This window comes from Miscanthus floridulus, chromosome 8 (assembly GCF_019320115.1).
Source record: "Miscanthus floridulus cultivar M001 chromosome 8, ASM1932011v1, whole genome shotgun sequence".
In the NCBI taxonomy this organism is placed as follows: domain Eukaryota; kingdom Viridiplantae; phylum Streptophyta; class Magnoliopsida; order Poales; family Poaceae; genus Miscanthus; species Miscanthus floridulus.
In genome coordinates, this window is record NC_089587.1 from 6,072,109 (window position 1) to 6,079,211 (window position 7,103).

Genomic DNA, 7,103 nt, shown 5'->3' on the forward strand with positions numbered 1-7,103 from the left:
TACGGGCTCGCCCATAGTCATCCCTGACTCTGTTGTTCTGGTGTGGCTGTCGAGACCCTCGGGGGCCCAGCCTTCGAACCCTTGGACTGTAACAGGCTTGGTGCCCTTTTTTCACATTTTGCCGTGCGAGTTCGGGTTGCTAGGCTTCGACCTGGTTGCAGGAAGAGCCCCCGAGCCTCTTGCACAGAGCGAGATGGCGATCAGGAGTTTCCCTGGCTTTTTTGTGCGACCCACGCACATCCTTTTCGTTCAGAAGGAGGGGTTGTTTGCCGAGCCCTCGAGTGCGAGTTTGAGTCGCTGGGTCTTGGCTTGGTTGCAGGAAGAGCCCCCGAGCCTCTTGCACGGAGCAAGAGGGCAATCAGGAGTTTCCCTGGCTTTTTTGTGCGACCCTCGCGCATCCTTTTCGTTCGGAAGGAGGGGTTGTTTGCCGAGCCCTCGAGTGCGAGTTTGAGTCGCTGGGTCTCGGCTTGGTTGCAGGAAGAGCCCCCAAGCCTCTTGCACGGAGCGAGAGGGCGATCAGGAGTTTCCCTGGCTTTTTGTGCGACCCTCGCGCATCCTTTTCGTTCGGAAGGAGGGGTTGTTTGCCGAGCCCTCGAGTGTGAGTTTGAGTCACTGGGTCTCGGCTTGGTTGCAGGAAGAGCCCCCGAGCCTCTTGCACAGAGCGAGAGGGTGATCAGGAGTTTCCCTGGCTTTTGTGTGCGACCCTCATGCATCCTTTTCGTTCGGAAGGAGGGGTGGAATATGCCAGGCTACCCTCGGTGGGCGCGAGCGGTGACACTTCCGTTGAGCTGTTATCGGGTAAGTCCAAGTGGAGACCCGTGCCTCATTCGATAGGGGTCGGCTAGCGGTCCAGAGACGCACTCCAGAGGGCTTCTCTAGTGGGTCCCAGGGCCGTTCAATTGGCCTCGGGGGCTTGGTGCCTCCCTACGGTAGGATCCCATTCAGAGACCTCCCTGCCAGTCTCGAACACGACTTAGGGCATCCCAAGCGATCGCTTGCTCGGGCCTCGGCCATGTACGGGCTCGCCCATAGTCATCCCTAACTCTGTTGTCATGGGGCAGTTGTCGAGACCCTCAGGGGCCCAGTCTTCGAACCCCTAGACCGTAACAGGCTCGGTGCCCGGTTCCTTCGTCTAAAAGGAATCAGGTGGGGGATATTCCCCTCCCATCGGCTAACAACGGCAGGTGCGCCGTTTTAGGCGGTTTCTCGGGGAGACGGAACGGCGCCTACCGTCGATGCGGTCTGCGGATGGGACGTTACTGTGCGCACGATTAATAAGGAAAAGGTGGACGCGTGGGCGGTTTAATCGAATCTGGATTAACTGTGCCAGATCTAAGGGAAACTTCCCCGGTTTCGTCGCCCATCCATTTCGCCCCCTTCCTGCATAAATACATGACGAGCCTTGCCCCTCTCCTCCTTACATTGCCTGCATTCGCCTTTTCTGCCCTCGAGCCGTCGCTAAGAACAGAGAGCGTTGGGGAGAAGAAGGGAGAAGGGGGAGGAAGGGAGAGAGAGAGAGAGAGCGAGCCTTACCGCCGTAGCCGCATTCTCTGCCGCTCCCATGGCCGGCAATGCTATTGTCCTCCAGGTAGATCCTTGGGGTCCGTCCGACGTGTCCATGGAGATGCTGCAGTCTCTCGTCGACGACGGCCTTCTCCGCCCGGTTACTGACCTCAACAGACCGGAGTGGATTGCTCCGGGGGGCGAGCCAGAGCCGAGGCCACACGATGGCTACATCGTGAGCTTCGTGTCCTTCCACGAGCGTGGTCTCGGCCTACCGGCGGACCGGTTCATGCGGGCGCTCCCGCACTACTACGGCGTGGAGCTCCACAACTTTAACCCCAACTCCATCGCATAGGCGGCCATCTTTGTCACCATCTACGAGGGGTACCTAGGCATTGCCCCCCACTGGGAGCTGTGGCTCCACCTTTTTTAGGCGGGGCTCACCACCAAGCCGACGGGCATGATGGGCATGCGGAAGGCGATGAGGGCCGGCGGCTGCACTCTCCAAGTGCACCAAGATCGGCAGCTCCTCTACATCCTGGCCCAGCTCGCGTCGTCCAACTGTCGCTAGTACAACAGCTGGTTTTACCTCTACAACGACGATGGCGTGCTTCCCCCCTATACCGGGCGGGTCGTGGAGAGCATGTTGGAGAAGTGGAGGTACGGCATCTCGGTGGTCGATCAGCCCAAGCTACAGCCGCTCCTAGAGGGGCTGGAGAGGCTACGTAGCTACAGCCTTACGTCGGCTGTGGTGGTGGCGGCCTTCCACAGCCGGAGGGTGCTGCCGCTGATGGCTCGACGGCGGCGCCTGTTCGACATGACACCGAATGAGCCGATTGAGGGCGTCCGAATGTCCGCCGTCGCCCTCTCCGACGAGGAGATTCTACGTTGGGTGAGAGAGACGGTGGAGGGGCGGCTGAGGAGCGGTGGTCTGACCCCTATCGCGATGCGCCCATCATGGGGGTACCTCTCTCTGGTAAGTCACGCGCTGCTGCAGCCCCCGAGGCCTCCTCGTCCCTCACCGTTTCATGTTCCCTTATTTGTGTTTGCTGTTCCTGCACGGGATGAGGGATGTGCGAGCCTCACCGCCGCCCGTTCCCGAGGACGCAGAGCAGCGGGCGGTGAACAGGGCGCATGCTGAGGCGTAGAAGAAGCAGAAAGACACCGAGGAGGCAAGGCGCAAGAGGAAGAACCTTGAGCGTGAAGAGCTGGAGAAACGTCGCCGGCAGTAGAGGCACGATGGTCTCCCGGTGGATCCATCCCCGTCACCATCGTTGTCGAATTCCTTGAGCGATGACGACGAGGGCGAGGTGGGGCGGGGTACCCTGGACCATCTCCCTGACATCAGGGGGATGGCGCCCGGGGCGTCGGCGAGCAGCCCGGCGTTTCTAGGAGGAGGAGGAGAGGACATCTCGGGGTCGGCAATCGTCCACCCTGGGGCCGAGGCCAACATGCCCGAGGCTCGAGCATTAGGGAAGCGCGCCGTTAGCCCAGTGGGCTCGATGGTGGAGGTGGAGCAGGCGATGGAGGAGGCGACCCAACAAGCTCCACAGAGAGTCGAGGCGGCGCTAGGGTCCGGTGATGGCCGGCCGGCATCGACGGGCATGGGGGCCATGCCACCGCCGCCGCCACCGCCATTGCAGAGGACGAGGGGCGCGGTGCAGATGGTGTTGTGTCCTCGCTTGAGGTATGTGTTTTGTCAGTGGAGTTTGCGGCATCTTTCGTTTGTTCTTCGGTAGTATGCTGACCACATAAGTATCTCGTCTTCAGCCGGAAGCGTCATGCGGAGGCACCCGCCTTGGCGCCACGTAAGGCGCTCAAGGTGAGCACCAGCTCCACTGCCCAATGGGCGGTGGAGGCGCAAGCCGCCATACAACGTGGCGCGGCGTAGGTGAGGGCCGACCTGAAGGAGCTGGTCACCTAGGGAGAGGCTACCGAGGCGACCACGAAGCAAGCGGAGGAGGGGGAGCCTATGCCCCACGAGGCCGAGGCCCGCGAGTCAGATGAAGCCAAGGCGCCCTCAGTCGCTGAGGCCACCGAGGCTGAAGTTGAGGCCCTTAGGACTTCCGAGGCCGAGGCGACGGAGGCCGGGGCGTCCAGAACCTCCGAGGCCGAGGTGGCGGAGGCCAGAGCCCCTAAGACCACCAAGGCCGAGGTGGCAGAGGCTGGCGTGGGCACGGCGGAACCGGCGGCCTAGGAAGCGGAGACGAAGGTGGCACAAGCCTCAGTACCGCCCTCGGTCCAAGGCCCGCCGCCGTCACGGGAGAGCGCCCGGGAACTGGAGGTCCATTCGATATCCTCCGATGATACTTCCTAGGGGAAGGAGGTGGTGGATGTCGAGGTGGCCAGCACCGTGGAGCAGCCAGCTCTGACCTCTGGCGAGGGAAGCTCGGCCCTCGTGCGGGTAAAACCCGAGCCCCATGGGTGGGATCACCCGCGTGTCTTGTGGCGGAGCCGGGATGACCCTGAGGGGGAGCCCCTATTCGCCCTTGAGGACGTGGCTGAGGGGGTCGTTGGGACTCCTTTGAGCAATACCACCATCAGGCGGAGCGGTCGCTGCGGACAGCGCTGTCCGTCGTGGCTGACGATCTGCCCGATGTTGCCCGGTGTTGTCTTTTTCCCAAGTTTTCTCGCAGTGCTTGATGTCCGTTCTGCCTATCCAGGAGCTTGAGGCCCGGTCCCTTAGGAAGTCGATCTTCCTCCGGTGGGAGAGGGACGTCTGGGACCAGCTTTGGCGGCAGAAGGACCTGCTTGCTAATGCCAATGAGCTTCTGTCGGTGCGGAGCGCGGAGGTGGAGGACCTCTACCTTCGCAGTGCCGATGCGAAGGCCGAGGCGGCCATGGCTCGGGAGCAGGCCGCCCCTTTGGCGGTGCGGATCAAGGAGCTGGAGGAGGAGCTGACCCGGGTGGCCGGGGAGTGGGACACCTTTAGGTCTTGGGCCGAAGAAGCGGCGGCCTCTGCCAAAGCCATTGCTGGGCAGCTGGGGGCGGAGCAGGGCGCGCACCTGCTGACGAAAGGTGCCCTGGCCGAGGCTCTCAAGGTGGCCGAGGCCTCCCAGGCCGAGGTCTTAGTCTGGAAAGGAAAGGCCGAGGGTGAGTCATGTTCTCCTTGTTTTATTTGTTTTTCTTGCGTTCGACCCCTAACTCCCCGATGTGGTGCAGAGCTGGAGAAGGAGGCTTCCAGGGCAGCCGAGGCCTCTCGGGTCGAGGTCCAACGCTAGAAAGAGAAAGCCGAGGGTGAGTCCCATAGGCCTCTGCCCCTGTTTGGCTTATTTTCTTTTGCGCTTAACCCCATCCTGCTTGTCTTGGCGTAGGGTTGGAGAAGGAGGTCACCCGGGCAGCCGAGGCTTCCATCGCGGTGCAGGCGGTGCTTGAGGCTGAGATCAGGGAGCACAACGCGCTGTAGAACGCCACCCGTACCGCCTGCGAGGCCCTGGAGGTTGGGGGGTCGAGTCAGGCAGCTCCCTTGGGAGCTGCTTGACTGCGTTGAGCGGCCAAGTGCGCGAGCGACTCTAGGGGGCGCTGCACATGGGCGTCAAGCGCGCCCTGGCCATCGTTTTCTCGCACTACGCCGGCATCGACCTCGAGGCCATCAGCGATGGCTACGTCTTGGCTGAGGATGATGAGGAGGCCGAGGAGGAGGTCATGAAGCTGGTGGAGGTGGCTGAGGGCCCCGGCACGGCGCTGGCCCAGCTATTCGAAGAGGAGGTGGTTCCTCCCATGCCGTCCGCCGACGCTGGTGACCCTGAGCCTTGACCTGGGCCAAAGGGGCCATGTAAATGGATTGGGATTATTATTGTATCGTGACGCTTGTGGCCGTCGAGGCCTTTTTTGAAGTACTTATGCGTCTACGCTTTTTAATTGTTTTTGTTGTATTTTCGAGCCTCTACCCTCTGTCTCGTCTCTGAACATATCACTTTGCAAAAAACTTCCTCGGAGCCTAAGCTGCCCCACGGGCAAAAGGTGGTGAGGGAGATGCCGTAGCCCGGAGGCGTAGGCTGTCTCGCGGCTCAGCCGGCCTTTTGGCCCTGAGACAGACTTTCGGTCCTTAGGTTTTTTACAATCGATTTGTCATGGCATGCTAGAGAGTTTGGCTAGAGACTTGTCCGGCTTCTGGCGACAACTCTTGAGGTCCCAGGAGTTCCCAGGGCGCACGTATGTGCCCTAGAAATTCCCGACGAAGACCTTTACCAAGTCACGCCAGTTGTGGATCTGTGAGGGAGGGAGTTGTTCGAGCCAGGCTCGCGCCGAGTCTGACAGGAATAAGGGGAGGTTGCGGATGATGAGCAGGTCCTCGTCCGCGCCGCCTAGCTGACAAGCCAGGCGGTAATCGGCCAGCCACAGCTCGGGGTTGGTCTCGCCGCTGTACTTTGTGAGGTTGGCCGGTTGGCGAAACCAGGCCGGGAAGTGAGCGCCGTGGATGGCCTTACTGAAGACTTGAGGGCCAGGTGGCCCAGGGGAAGGACTACGGTCCTCTCCACTGTCGTAGCGACCGCCTCGGTGCGGGTGGTAGCCTCAGGTGGGCCCCTCGTTGTCGCGGCGCCGTCACCTGCTGACCACATCATGGTCGCCTTGTGTCTCGCATCGGCCGCCAAGGCGATCATGCACCGAGGGGGCCCTGTTGGCCGTTGGTGCCCGAGCAGGCTCGGGACGAACCGAGGCCTCTCTACCCTGCCGAGGCGATGCAGCGGATAGTTCCGAGGCGCCTCCGCGCTGTCTAGAGGCGGAGCTTTTGGCCTGCTGTACCACGGCGGTCTCGAGGAGGTCTCAGAGCTCACCGTGGGCCAATCGCCCCTCCGTGGTAGAGGGCTCGGGCATAGTCCGGAGTAGCATCGCCGCTGCCGCGACGTTCTGGCTAGCGCGATTGAAGATAGGGGGGTTGCTCTCCCCCTACGTCGTTGTTGATGCGGTGGTTGACGTCGTGAGCCCTCCGTCGGGCTGCTCCGCCATCACCGCAACCCCGCTGCTCTTGCTCGAGGGTGTCTCGGAGCTGCTGCAGAAGGAGTCGGTCTTGTTCGACCTTGGCCTAAAGCTCACGGAGCTGCTCTAGGTCTAGGCGTCGAAGTTCCTCGGGGGCAAGGTTCTCGTTCCGTGCTGCCCGAGGCTCGATGCGTGGAGGCGCGGCGCCGCCTGCCCCCTCGGGGGGCGGGGAGCGAGATCCTGCCCCTTCGTCGTCATCGCCCGTGCTTGGCATCCCGAGCCCGACATGGAAGCATTCACGAGTGGGGTTGTAAGTGCCTTCGTCGTCGGAGTCGGAGTAGCCGAAGCAGTAGTTGCTCGCAGCCAGGAAGCGGCGCATGGCTTTAGGGTCGCGAAGCCCAGAGAAGTCCGCTTCGGCCCACACCTCGTCCTCCTTCGAGGAGTCAATGTGGGTGTGGGTCGAGGTAGTGGCGTCGAGGTCGAGGGCAAAATGTTGGTGGCGTCCTAAGGGCTCCGTGTGAGCGGAAGCATAGGCGGAAGCGTAGGCGGCGGCGGTATTGCCAGACCCGAAGGGGTACGGGGATGGTGTCGTCGCCGAGCTCCGCTCTGCCGGAGGCGACTCCTTAGGAGGTGGCGGGGCAGAGCTTGATGACAGGGCGTCGCTGCGCGCCACCAGCGTC